Below are 15420 nucleotides of genomic sequence, written 5' to 3'. Positions count from 1 at the left end.
CTGATTATGTGTCTTTTATTTATAATTTTCAAATATGGTTTCAGACTTTAACTTTTTTATGATCAAATCTTTATCACCAAAACTTATATTTAAAATTTATGATCAGGCCAGGTACAGTGACTCACACCTGTAATCCAGCACTTCGGGAGGCTGAGGTGGGTGGACCATTTGAGGTCAGGAGTTCAAGACCATCTTGGCCAACATGGTAAAACTCCATCTCTACTAGCAATAGAAAAAAATAGCCGGGTATGGTGGTGGGTGTCTGTAGTCCCAGCTACTCAGGAGGCTGAGGCAGGAGAATCACTTGAACCCAGGTGGCAGAGGTTGCAGTGAACTGAGATCATGCCATTCCACTCTAGCCTGGGCAACAAGAGTGAAAGTCTATCTCAATAATAATAATAATAATAAAATAAAAATAAAAATAAACTTAATGATCATTGCTTTTTGTGTTCTGTTGAAAATTTTTTGCTCAACATCTGGGGACGCTCTCAGTTCTCAGCGCCCAGCCCAGCTTCCTTCAAAATGTGTACTATTCACAAAATCCTGTGCAAGCTCAGCTTGGAGAGTGATCACTCCCTCCAAGTGCATTGGATCAATCAAAGCCTCCGGGTGCTTTGAACATTGAAAGAACCATCAAGACCGAAGGTGTGGATGAGGTCACCATTGTCAACATCTTGACCAACAGGAGGAATGCTCAGAGACAGGATAGCGCTTTTGCCTGGCAGAGAAGGACCAAAAAGGAACTTGCATCAGCACTGAAGTCAGCCTTATCTGGCCACCTGGAGATCATGATTTGGGGCTTATTGAACACACCTGCTCAGTATGATGCTTCTGAGCTAAAAGCTTCCATGAAGGGGCTGGGAACCGACGAGGACTCCCTCGTTGAGATCATCTGCTCAACAACCAACCAGGAGCTCCAGGAAATTAACAGAGTTTACAAGGAAATGTACAAAACTGATCTGGAGAAGGACATTATTTTGGACACATATGGTGACTTCCTCTAGCTGATGGTTGCCCTGGCAAACGTCAGAAGAGCAGGGGATGGCTCTGTCATTGATTATGAACTGATTGACCAAGATGCCTGGGATTTCTGTGACGCTGGAGTGAAGAGGAAAGGAACTGATGTTCCCAAGTGGATCAGCATCATGACCGAGCAGACCGTGTCCCACCTCCAGAAAGTATTTGATAGGTACAAGAGCTACAGCCCATCAAGAGAGAGCATCAAGAAAGAGGTTACAGGAGACCTGGAAAATGCTTTATTGAACCTGGTCCAGTGCATTCAGAACAAGCCCCTGTATTTTGCTGATCGAGTGTACTACTCCATGAAGGGCAAGGGGATTTGAGATAAGGCCCTGATCAGAATCATAGTCTCCCGCAGTGAAGTGGACATGTTGAAAATTAGGCCTGAATTCAAGAGAAAGTATGGCAAGTCCCTGTACTGTTACATTCAGCAAGATACTAAGGGTGACTACCCAGAAAGCACTGCTGTAGTTGTGCGGTGGAGATGACTGAAGCCCAACATAGCTTGAGCTTCCAGAAATGGTGCTCCCCATACTTCCAGCTAACAGGTCTAGAAAACCAGCTCGTGACTAACAGTCCCTGTGGCTGTCCCTGTGAGGATGACGTTAGCATTGTCCCCAACCTCATTTTAGTTGCCTAAGCATAGCCTGGCTTTCCTGTCTAGTCTCTCCTGTAAGCCAAAGAAATGAACATTCCAGGGAATTGGAAGTGAAGTCTATGGTGTGAAACACTTTGCCTCCTGTGTACTGTGTCAGAAACAGATGAATAAACTGAATTTGTACTTTAGAAACAAAAAAAGGAAATTGTTTATATACCTTCAAGTTATGAATATCTTTATATATATTAATTTTTGGATCCTTTAGTATTTTGCTTTTTGTATTTTATTCTATACTGACATGACTTCACATTTGAGTCTTTTTTTTCCAAATAAGCATATCTAATTTTCTCACTGCCATTTACTAAAACGATTTTATATATACTAAATATTATAACTTTATATTACAAAATTGTATCTGTAGAACAAGTCATGCCACATTGTTGTTATTCAAGGAAACCTTGACAAATTCTATCCTTTCAATGTTCAAAAATAAATAAACTTGACTAGGATTTAAAAATCCGTTATAATTTTAAACTATAATCAATATGGGTAAAATTATCATTGTTACAAATGAATCTTATAATCCTGATCATAACATACTTTATTAATTTAGATTTTTAAAAAATTTTCTAGTAATATATTATAATTTGTCCAAATAAGTTGTATGTTTGTTTATTTGTAGATCTCTTATATTTTAATAACATTTAAATTGCATTTTAATATGTAATTGTTAATTGTTAATTATTGCAATAGACTAATACAATATATGTCTGTTTACTCTTGCTCATTACCTTATAAAAACTTATACAAATTTAAAAATTACCTAAGTGTTCTTTTGAATTTTATGTACAATCATATTATTTTACAAAAGTGAAATTTTATTTATTCCTTTTAAATATGCATATCTATTTATTCTCCTGACTTACTTCACTATCTAGAACCTCCAGCATTATATAGAATATATGATACTGAAAAAGTGGCAGGGTACTGAAGGTCCACCTCTGTCAGCATAGGCCCCTAGAACTGTAAGGTTGCATTAGCACCAATTTACGTGGTGTTGCATTTCTCCAATTAACTGTAAATTCCATTTGGAAGAGCAAATGGAAATATGTGACTGAACCCAGGTTGAGGATTTACAGAAAAGAGCTGATGAATTAAGAATTCTGGCAAGGGAGTCAGTTGGGTGGTCACTCATGGAATGCTGGCTCCACAGGAAAGTAAGTGTCCTCTTTCTAAAGAACATCAGCTGACTCCAAGTAAAAGAAGACTCAGAGGATGTCTTGATGGTGATGAATGGCTTGTTGTTAGTTTTAGAGTAAGAAATTTTGAAGATGGGTTTTGTTCTGAGGGAATGTTTTTGAAGTACACTAGGTTTAAGAAGTAGAAGACTTCTGAATAATTTATGGTTAATAGAAAATCTTTTGAATTTTAATGAGTCAAGTTCTAGTTCCTTACGTACAATTAAGGAATTGAGTACATAATGATTTTAGAATCCAATCTTCATTATTAAGGCAAATAATAACTTTGCTTCTGACTAAGAAAGAATAGCTTGCTGTAGTCCAATGTTTCTACAAGTGGAAAAGCCAAATAATATTTACAACAAAGTAGAACAAAAGAAAAGTTATTTCAAGGCAATACAAAAGTAATACAGCAATAATATGAGAAAGCAAGATTCCAGAGTCATATATCTTGGAAAGATGAACTAATAGCTAGTTACATTTCTTCATGGAACATGCAAATGCTCATTACAAGGTAATGGACTATGATTCCAGGCAAAGAGCTTAGCTGGAGGGTCACAAAGGTACATAGGAGGCAGGAAAACTAAAAGACTAAAAAGTTGGGTTCATGAAAAGAAGGTAGGAGCAGAGAACAGAGCTGATGCTGTTCTGGTTGCTATTACTGCATGATAAAAATCCTCAAAATGTAACACCACCAAACAATGAACCCTTTTATTTTGCTCATGATGTTACATGTTTGGAATTCAAGAAAGCTTTAGCTGGGCAGCGTGAAATATCTCACGTGGTTGTAGTCAGTTGTCAACTGGGACAGTCATCTGATATTTGGAGTTAAATATGCATCTAATATGGCACATTCTCATGGCCTTTAATGCTAGGGCTCACCAAGGAATTCAGCTTAACCTGGTGACCAACGAGACTACACAAGTCCTCTCCATCATAGCAGCCTCTTGGCATTCTGATATTTTACATGATGGCTGGCTTCCCAGGAGAACCAAACTAAAGTTCTCCAATATGTTACAAAAGTCAGTGAGTGCCTGGAAGGTAAAAGCTTTTTTTTTTTTTTTTTTTTTTTTTTTTTAAATAAGACTCCTAATCCTCCATTACCTTTTTCCAAGTCTTCAGCCCCTGTTTCAAATTGTTTTTGACATTCTTGTACACACACCAATAACAATGATAATGACAATAATACTATTAGTGGTAGTAATAATAATAGCTAAAACAGATAGGAAGACATGATTTAGGTGCTATTATGAGCACTTTACTATATTAACTTCCTTAATCCTCACCACAGTCCTATTAGGTAGGAATGATTGTTATCCCTCTTTCACAGTTGAGGAAACTGAGTCACACAGATGTTAAGCAACTTTCCAAAATTCACAAAGCTAGTATCTTGCAAAGTCTGGATTTGAATCCAAGCAGTCTGACTGGAGACTCCACGCTCTTTAACATTATGCTCTACTCATACACACTTTGGACTCATTAGGGCGGTTTGAAAACCAGATGCTGATAGGCATTAGGATCTAGACAGAGGGGATATTATTTTGCTTGATTTTCAAATAGTAGTCTGATGACGAACTATTTAAATGATAATTTTAGGGATCTTACTGAGAATAAAGAATGGAGTCAGGCTTGAAACACGGGTTTTCATAAAAGGACTAGAGCACTCTGTGAATGAAATTCCAAGTCTAGAAAAATTATTTCATGCTACTAAGACAAGTTGGGTGACTTTGGAAACTTTACTCTAAAATGCTATTGAGGGGATAAATGTATCCCTGTCCTAATCTCACACCCATGTGCGCTTCCCCTACCAGCCAAAAAAAGCTGAAACTCCTTCAAGTTATTTGGGTCATAAAAGCAAGTTTGTTTTTTGTTTCTCTTTTTATCTTCATCTTGAATCATCTTTTCTTGCTGTATGCTTGTGATATAAATTATAAATTAAATTATAAATTTAAATTATAAGTTATAATCTTGAGAAAAGTTAACTGACTTGTTAGAAAGGCTATGGAAGCTGAGATACTGTCCCCTTGCGCTTGTTCATACAGCAACAACGGTCAGCTGGAGAGCGCCCCGTGTATCCCAGCCTTTCTCTGTCTCTCAGGTAGTGGTGATGAATTTGAACTACCATTTCTAGACTGAGGTAAAAGCTATCTGCTTATTACAGCAGTGAGAGGACCCCCATGGGTGCAGTGTATGGCACTTATATCATACATTTTCCTTGGCTATAGCAGAGCTTGTTCAGAGTGGATACTCTTGGTACATGTAGCATGACTAATAGTTTTATGCTCAGCCTGTATAGGTCCACAAAATCATATAAATACATAATTCTATTAACTGCCAGGACTCCCTTGGACATTACTGGGTGTGTTTCTGTGGGTGTCTACAAATTATTCCATGACTATTTAAGAATCTATATATACTGGAATAACTTAGGAAAAAGGTAAATAACCCTAATTTGCTGTTTGTGGTTTGATTTATTTTTATCCTGTTCTTCTTCCTTCTTTCACCATCCTTCTTTTTCTATAATTTGATAACATTGAAACATAACACATAAAGGTAGTACCACATCTTTAGAACATGAAGCAAGGAAGTGAAGATACCTTTGCTGATCAAAAACTAATTATAACACAAATGGTTAAGAAATAGAACTAAAGAAAAATATTCAAACAATGAGGGTCTTAAAATAGAAACAAAAAGCTCGCTTTGTAGACTTCAGCATTTTATGGTTGTTACACAGCTTACAGGTAAAATTAATTTTCTGGAACGTTGCTTATTAACATTTTTATTGTTTGCCATATTTTAAAATAATATTGTTATGTACCATTGGATAAAACTAATAGTGCATTAAAATGGTCTCACCTTAAATCAGAGACAGTTTGCTGTAACTAGAATTTTCAGTTCTCTAATGACTTTTTTCTCTGCTATGAAAAGAAAAAGCTTCTATATTAAAAAGATGTACAGGGGCAAAAGGAAATTTATGATCTAAACTTGCTGCAAATCATTTGTATTGATCTGTTTTGTTTCCATTCTGCTGAAGCTAATGGAAATCATTTGTCACCTGACTTGTCCCAGCTGATTTGAAAAAAAACACTGGACCATTTATCAGGCCAGCTGAAGGTCTGATACAAGGGTGCTTCTGTCTGCAATCGCCAAGACACATTCAGTTTCTAGGCAAGTAGTGAATATTAGGCTATATTGGTCATAGGCTTAAACAAATAAATTAAATATGAATACATACATAATACATTATAATAAAACACTAAATAGGAAACATATTAGCCAGTAGAATACTCTACTTACAAGTAAGATTTTAACCACTTTTATTTTGCAAGAGCTAAAATTAAAATATAATTATTTAATATTAACTATGGTAATAGTATATACTGGAAATAAAAGTAAAAATATCATTACAACGCATTAAAGTCAATAAACAGGCTTCTTTTCTGACACCTGCATTTTTCTGAGGTAGACTTTTCTCTTTGAAGAACATTTTTGGTGAGTCAAACATTTAATCCATGTAATTTCATAAATGATAATTTATTTTAAATTCACTTACATAAAAATAAAAGGTGTGTTTCTCTGCTTCTGTGTATGTAAGCGATTTTAAAGAGTTGATCTTGAGAAGTCAATTATGTTCTGTGTAATTTTCAAATTCTCATAAACACACTACCCCATATATCCCAGCCCACATACTTCAGCTGAAGATGAAAAGAAAATATCTCTCACAAATCTTTTGTGACGTTCTTTCAGGCTATTAAAGAGCAAAAATCTTTGTAAGAATAATTTATTCAAACTCTGCCATTATGGTATTTCATGTTTAAAATTTATCTCACATTAGAACAAATTTACCTATGGGTTAAACTCATACATAAAACAACACTATAGAGCCCAGTAAAGGGTGAACTACTTTCTAGAGTTGCACTGTATCTTTAATATATGTAATGAGCATCCATTTCTACTTATTTTCTAATATACTATTTTTTTTCTATATCTCCTGCATTCCTTCTGTGGTAGTTGTGCACTATCAATTTGAACGGAGTTTCAGAATTTGCATTTAAATACTAAAATTGAAGAGGAGAGTGTGGCTCATTCATTCACTCTTCATTTATTTAACAAGTGTTTATCAAATACTTCTAGGGAGCAGGAACTCAGATCTGGGGATACAATGGTGTGAAAAAAGAGGATATATTCATGTTCTTTTAGAACATAAATAGGAACTGGGTAAGAGGATATAATTCATGTCACAGGCTGTCCTTGTTTGATGACAAGTTCATGACAGAAAGTTATTTGATAAAATATAGGAACATGTGAACTAACTCAGGCTGTTGTTGAAATTTGTTTCTTTTAGTCATCCAATTGTTAAAGAGTATATTTTGATCAAAAATTTTGTACAGGCTAATTACAGTTTTCTGAATATTTAGAAAATTATGAGACATTGAGGACGAGTATTTTAAGTTTTTCATATAAAAAATGTCAGATATTCACTTTATATTTGTTGAATACATGAGTGAGTTAATTAATAATAAATGCTGTCATCTTCTCTTCTCTTGTGGTTTAGCGTTTTCTTTGTACTCTAAAATTAGAGGGGGCTAAAAATATCAGTGATGTTTATAAATTTGACTCTCCAACTGTGCTAAGTAAAATTTAAAGATTCTTATTTATTATTTGATGTCATTTGGGTACTCCTGTTTGGATGTCATTTGTGTAACCTCCTGTTTCTCATCATCGTGGTTCAAACTGTAGACATCTGATCGGAATTACCGGTGTCTTGCTGTAATTCATTCATTTAACAAACTTTGGTCATTTGCATCACTTAAACAGTGATGGGGATACAAAGGAAAATTATAGAAGGTCCTGGCCTCAGGAATTAACTTTACTGGAGGAAATAGTCATGTATAGGAAAAAAAAAAATTATATGATTTAACTTAATGTGTGATCTAATAAAGTTACAAACAGTTTTTGAGTATATAAAAAAGCAAATAACTATTTGTAAAACTCTGGAAAATTTTCACATAGGAAAAAAGAGAGAAGCACTCAGGAAAAAAAGGCATAGAAGCTTATAGAGACATGGATGATCGTGGAGCGTTCAGGTCAGTGTGAAAAATTCGACGTGGATGAAGAGGGATTCTGTGACCAGCTAGGAAAGAATACTTTCTAAAGGCCACACTAAAAAAACAAAACAAAACTTCATAATTTTTATCAGAGGAACAGGAAGTCAATTTGTGTTTGGAAGAAGGGGAGAAAAGTGCTTTTTTGAAAATAAAAGATTATGTACTTAAATCATGAACAAATAATTTAGAAAATAGAGAAAAATGGAAAATAAAGATAAGTATATGGATTCTACTGCCAACCTACAATCTGGAGATACTCTGTGCTAACATTTCAGGTATGTTGCAAAATATGTTTCTAATAATCAACTGGGTGTTGCAATATGGAATCATACAGTACATGCTGTTTCTTATCTGTGTCTGCAATAGATGATGTAGCTGTATATTGACAAGAAAATCTATCTTAAATGCTAATAATTGTTAAATTTGAAAAGTGGATTTTACATGTTAAATGAATATGGAATGTAATCCCAGTAAGACAATAGAACATACTTCACTCCTTACAAAAATAACCTCCAGATGGATCAGAGGTGTAAATGACAAAACAGGAAAAAGCTCTATAGTTTCTTAGAAAAATACATAGGAGCCTTTTATTTTATATATAATGACCTTCGATGGAAACAACTTCCAAGTATGACATAAAACTGAGAAATTAGAAATAAAATATTGATTAATTTGTCTGTATCTTTAAAGAATATGTTTGCTTGGAGAACGCACCACAACCACACAAGCAAAACAAAACAAAACACAAAATCTTGAAATTAATTGTAACACAAGCCAAAAATATGTAACTAATATGCTCAATATAACATTGCTTCAAATAATTTTATCTAGGAAAAGTCTTCAGATCATACATATATAGGTCGATAAACTATCACAACTCCTTGTATAATTGTCACTCAGCTCAAGGAATAGAATGTCACCAGTGTTCTAGAGGATTCTCTAGTGTCCCTTTCCTAATGCTACTTGTTCCCAAGAGTAACTACTGTTCTAATAGCTTTAGTATAAATTATTTTCATCCAGTTAGTTGTTTGTCTAAAAGGAATCACATGTATGAATACTTTTTGTATGACTTCTGGTGCATATGTGTGATATTTCACCATATTGTTTATGTGGCTATAGATTGTTTATTATCCCTACTGAATAGTATTTCCTTGGGGCCTACCCCACAATGTATTCACTCTCTTGATATTTATTGGCTTACAGTTCTACCTACTGCTTTCATGCCGTATTTTTCTGTTCTCTAGATGACACTATTTCTCAGATGCCTTTAGTTGTTCTCAGAGCTTGCTGTCTAGAATTTCTTTCCCTTTGCTTGCACATCTCCCAACATGAATGTTTTTCTCCTGTAGGAAGAGCACACTTCCTTATTTTGGCGTTTCTTTCTGGCAGCTGCATCATAGAGTACATGGTTTAGGCTTCTACAAATGAACACCAGCCTTGGAGATTTAACACAATCTTCTATTAGTCATCAAGCATTCAGAAATAGGGAACGTTGAAACTATGTTGAGGTGAGTTCAAATACAATGTTTGCTATATCAGTAAAGGCTACATTCTTGCAATACCCAGATCCTTCTACTGATTCCGGACTACCTCTTCTGTTTGAGTACCTGTTCTATGTCACAGAAAACTTTCCTGTAGCGTATTCTAGCTCCAAGCCACCCCCAAATACCTTTTTATTCTGTATTTTTACCAGGATAGGATAAGAAAGAATGGATTTGGGCTGCAAACATTTTCATGGACGTTACAAAATAGGCATTTCCTTTTTGGAACTGGTTGAAGAATGAAGTAACTATTTTCTATTAGCTGTGCTCTTGAGGAATATACCATAAATAGAAACCGTGAAGGGAAAAAAATCTGCTTTAGAAATGTTCAAGAAATTGTTTAAGACGTACTAGAGCTTTGTACTAGATAGGAAAGTGTGTTGTCTTCAGAGTTCTAAAAGTTCTAGAAGTCTCCCTTCTACCTCTTTGTATCTATATAGAGGTATTTTAATTATCCCTTTTCAAAAGGGGTAATGCTCCCAATTTTGTGCTGATTCTCCAAGGAGACTCGTTTCATTTTGTAAACCATTAAGCTTTGTAATCATATTGGGGACTCCAAATAAGTTGTATATTCCTGTAGTAACATTTTGGGGCCTATATGACTAATTTATTTTGTCACTTGTATTATGAATTTAGTTTAGGATGAAACTAGTTTTAAAAAGAAAAAAGCAATTTGACTATTGGTGCAAAAGTGGACAGAACTAGTATAAAAGAGGATGTTGCTCAGGAAAGATATGTAGGTAACAATTACCCTATGACAATTTGTGACATTAAATTTGTTTTTCTTAGAAAACAGTAGACCTGTTATTCTCCCTAGTAATTTTGCACAAACATTTGCTTTAAAAGTCTATTGAGGCTGGGCACAGTGGCTCACGCCTGTAATCCTAACACTTTGGGAGGCCGAGGAGAGTGGATCACCTGAGGTCAGGAGTTCGAGACCAGCCTGGCCAACATGATGATGCCCATGTACAAAAGTTAGCTGGGCATGGTGGTGGGCATCTGTAATCCCACCTGCTTGGGAGGCTGCAGCAGGAGAATTGCTTGAACCCGGGAGGCAGAGGTTTCAGTGAGCCGAGATCGTGCCATTGTACTCCAGGCTGTGTGACAGAGTGAGACTGCATCTCGGGGGGGTGGGGGGGGAAAGGCTATTGAGGTTTTTTTTTTTTTTTTTCCTAGCACAGAGTCCTCATCTTCAATCAGTTTTGAGGATTTTTGAAGGAAATGCTAAATCCAGCTCATGTTTTTTTCCTATGAGTGTATTCCACCCCCTACACACCCCACCCAGGGATATTGTGATTATAATGTCTTTTCAATGCTCAGTGGACAGCCATATTTAAGGTACTTTCTTTTAATTACATTGTTGATAGCAATTGGCAGGTAACTGTCAATGGATTGGTCTATGGGCACTAATTATGGCATACTATTTTTTAAGTTCTGAAACTTCTGGGTGGGTATCTAAAATCATTTTGATAGTGACAGGAGGCAGCCAAATGTCTAGGCAGATAGGGGTGGGTACCTGATGAAACCCTACCTCTAAGCCTAAGACAATTTAAAGCCTGAAAGCCAAGCTACAGGTTAAATTTGCAGACCGATTGATAACTTTTTGTCCTGTTTGGAGTGCTTTTCTTTGATTGATCCCCGCCTTTCACTTATTTTGCATATGCCTACCCTTTCCAAATTCTCTACACTGTCATGCCCACCTTTAAGTGTTGTTTTCACTTTAACCTTTTGCATACTCACAAACCAATCAGCATGCACTCTCCATCCTGTGCCTACAAAGACCCCAGACTCAGTTGGTATAAGGAGGGATGGCCTGACTTGGGAAGAGACAACCTGATTTCAAGGAGATTGGTCTGCATTCCCGAACCTGCTCCAGCTCCCCTCTCCACTGAGAGCCTTTTCCATCGCTCAATAAAATTCTCCACCTTCACCATCCTTCAACTGTCCATGTGCTCTCTTTCTTCTTGGATGCTGGACAGGAGTGCAGGACCCACCAAGTGAGGGTGCCGAGAGAGGCTGTCACACTGGCCCTTTGCCCTCGCCAGAGGAGGGCAGCTGCCCCACATGATGAGGCAAGGGGCCAACTGAGCTGCTAACACACAACTAACTGCAGATAGCAGAAGTATGGGGACACTGTAACACCCCCTCTGAGGCTTTGGGGTCGTGGGCACCCTCACCTGGGTGCTGCCATGTTCCCCTTGAGGCTACACACCTGGTCTGGCCACGGGTCCTGCATGGAGCTTGTTCCTGTGTCAGCACCCAGAGAGCTAGCTGAATCCTGCACTTGCTCACTCACATGCTTCCTCCCACAGGGGTTTGAGTACCAGGGGAGGGGTATAGAGGCACCCCTGCCATGAGTCCAGCAAAGGGGCCCAGAAAAATCCTGCATCAGTTTCAATAATGTACACCCTTGAAAGAATGTCAGGACTTCACACTGATGATCCATCTGCTCTTGGACTCTAAGAGTGGTGCACAATATGTTGTGAGTGCCAATGACTTTTTTTTTTTCTTTTTTATACTTTATGTTCTCGGGTACATGTGCACAACATGCAGGATTGTTACATATGTATACATGTGCCATGTTGGTGTACTGCACCCATTAACTCGTCATTTACATTAGGTATATCTCCCAATGCTATCCCTCCCCCCTTCCCCCACCCCACAACAGGCCCCAGTGTGTGATGTTCCCGTTACTGTGTCCAAGTGCTCTCACTGTTCAATTCCCACCTATGAGTGAGAACATGCCGTGTTTGCTTTTCTGTTCTTGAGATAGTTTGCTGAGAATGATGGTTTCCAGAGGCATCCATGACCCTATGAAGGACAGAAACTCATCCTTTTTTATGGCTGAATAGTATTCCGTGGTGTATATGTGCCACATTTTGTTAATCCAGTCTGTCACTGATGGACATTTGGGTTGGTTCCAAGTCTTTGATATTGTGAATAGTGCCACAGTAAACATACGTGTGTGTGTGTCTTTATAGCAGCGTGATTTATAATCCTTTGAGTATATACTCAGTAATGGGATGGCTGGGTCAAATGGTATTTCTAGTTCTAGATCCTTGAGGAATTGCCACACTGTCTTCCACAATGGTTGAACTAGTTTACAGTCCCACCAACAGTGTAAAAGTGTTCCTATTTCTCCACATCCTCTCCAGCACCTGTTGTTTCCTGACTTTTTAATGATTGCCATTCTAACTGGTGTGAGATGGTATCTCATTGTGGTTTTGATTTGCATTTCTCTGATGGCTAGTGATGAGCATTTTTTCATGTGTCTCTTGGCTGCATAAATATCTTCTTTTGAGAAGTGCCTGCTCATATCCTTTGCCTACTTTTGATGAGGTTGTTTGTTTTTTTCTTGTAAATTTGTTTGAGTTCTTTGTAGGTTCTGGATATTAGCCCTTTGTCAGATGAGTAGATTGCAAAAGTTTTCTCCCATTCTGTAGGTTGCTTGTTCACGCTGATGGTAGTTTCCTTTGCTGTGCAGAAGCTCTTTAGTTTAATTAGATTTCATTTATCAATTTTGACTTTTGTTGCCATTGCTTTTGTTGCTTTAGACATGAAGTCCTTACCTATTCCTATGTCCTGAATGTTATTGCCTATGTTTTCTTCTAGGGTTTTTATGGTTTTAGGTCTAACATTTAAGTCTCTAATCCATCTTGAATTAATTTTTGTATAAGGAGTAAGGAAGGGATCCAGTTTCAGCTGTCTACATAAGGCTAGCCAGTTTTCCCAGCAGCATTTATTAAATATGGAATCCTTTCCCCATTGCTTGTTTTTGTCAAGTTTGTCAAAGATCAGATGGTTATAGATGTGAGGTATTATTTCTGAAGGCTCTGTTCTGTTCCATTAGTCTGTATCTCTGTTTTGGTACCAGTACCATGCTGTTTTGGTTACTGTAGCCTTTTAGTATAGTTTGAAGTCAGGTAGTGTGATACCTCCAGCTTTGTTCTTTTGACTTAGGATTGTCTTGGCAATGCAGGCTCTTTTTTGGTTCCATATGAACTTTAAAGTAATTTTTTTCAAATTCTGTGAAGAAAGTCTTTGGTAGCTTAATGGGAATGACATTGAATCTATAAATTATCTTGGGTAGTGTGGCCATTTTCACGATATTGATTCTTCCTATCCATGAGCATGCAATGTTCTTCCATTTGTTTGTGTCCTCTTTTATTTCATTGAGCAGTGGTTTGTAGTTCTCCTTGAAGAGAATGACTTTCATCTTAGTGTTAGCTTTCCCTTTTGATGCTGTTTCAAAATACTCTTTTTAATAACATTTGAGTTTTATCAGATAGGATTCCACGGGTGTTTTGAGAAGCCATTTTCTTATAATTAATTTCAATTTTTACATTATCCCATTTACTAATGGATCTCTAAATTCCCAGTGTCAGTAATGATACTTGTTTGGATATATGTATGGATACATGGTTTAATTCCAAAACAGTTGCCCTTTTCCTCCTCAGGCCTCTGCAGTGTTTTGAATGGGAAAATAGTGTATTATTTGAACACCAATCACGAATTCATTGGGCCTCATATTGGAGGGATGACAAAGAAGGAAGACAGGGTAATTTTCCAGGGAATAATTTCTAATTAATCTGTATCATCTTGTTTTATCAATGCTCTTGATTTTAATATCATACTAGACACTTTCATCTGCACATCAACTCAGTATTTATTTGTCTAGTGTAGATGTTTGTAGATATAATTTCACCCTCTAGCATAATATAATCCGATTAATTGATCATTCACTTATCTTTTTTTTTAGTAAAAGAAAGCCTGCGAAATAAGTCACTATGAACCACATAAATAACAATATCACAACATCTGTGATAAAGTTGTATTTGGAAGGAATTCCTTTTTTTAGTTTAAGGGTAAGAAATGCACAAAAATCAAGAGATATTCATAGAACTTCTTGGGAATAGATAGTCTCCTGCCTTCTGCTTCTCCTCTTTCTTCTTTTTCCCCCTTCTATATTTCTGTAAAGCCTTCATGACCCTCTTTCTGAAGGCCATCTGTATGTTAATGACTTCACTATCCCCTCTTTCTAATGGGCTCTCTCACCTAAATTATGTCAGGTGTCTCCTGAGTTGTTTCTCAAACTATGCCCCAAGAGTAGATATCAGTGAAGAGTGACTGCACACAGTCATAAAGATTCTGAACAAACTTAAGAAGAATCGTCACATAGACTAAGAGGGAATTTGAGAATGTTATGGCTTTGCCATAATTTCGTGAGGTTTGCTTACAAAAAATGGCTTTATTGGTTGATAGTCTTGTGGAATGCTAATTATCATATTCCTTATTGGAGATTCATAAATCATATTAGTAAATTATATGGTTTGGGAAAATTTATTTATAATTAGATTCTTTAGGTCCTTTAATTTGGTTATCTATTTAACCCAGGTTTTTTTTTTCAAATATATTAGTATTATTTTCTTTTTTTTTCTTTTTTTTTTATTATTATTATACTTTAAGTTCTAGGGTACATGTGCATAACGTGCAGGTTTGTTACATAGGTATACTTGTGCCATGTTGGTGTGCTGCACCCATTAACTCGTCAGCACCCATCAACTCGCCATTTACTTCAGGTTTAACTCCCAATGCAACCCCTCTCCCCTCCCCCCTCCCCATGATAGGCCACAGAGTGTGATGTTCCCCTTCCCGAGTCCAAGTGATCTCATTGTTCAGTTCCCACCTATGAGTGAGAACATGCGGTGTTTGGTTCTCTGTTCTTGTGATAGTTTGCTAAGAATGATGGTTTCCAACTGCATCCATGTCCCTACAAAGGACACAAACTCATCCATTTTTATGGCTGCATAGTATTCCATGGTGTATATGTGCCACATTTTCTTAATCCAGTCTGTCACTGATGGACATTTGGGTTGATTCCAAGTCTTTGCTATTGTGAATAGTGCCACAATAAA

General features: G+C 36.7%; 1 pseudogene; it reads left to right on the top strand.

The window, feature by feature from the left end:
- The first annotated feature begins 522 nt into the window (after positions 1-522).
- On the top strand, positions 523-1512 carry LOC103216114 (annexin A2 pseudogene; annotated as a pseudogene).
- Positions 1513-15420: the final 13908 nt, after the last annotated feature.

This window comes from Chlorocebus sabaeus, chromosome 9, assembly GCF_047675955.1.
Source record: "Chlorocebus sabaeus isolate Y175 chromosome 9, mChlSab1.0.hap1, whole genome shotgun sequence".
In the NCBI taxonomy this organism is placed as follows: domain Eukaryota; kingdom Metazoa; phylum Chordata; class Mammalia; order Primates; family Cercopithecidae; genus Chlorocebus; species Chlorocebus sabaeus.
Note: the sequence above shows the minus strand (reverse complement) of the source record. Positions and strands in the feature narration are given on the sequence as shown.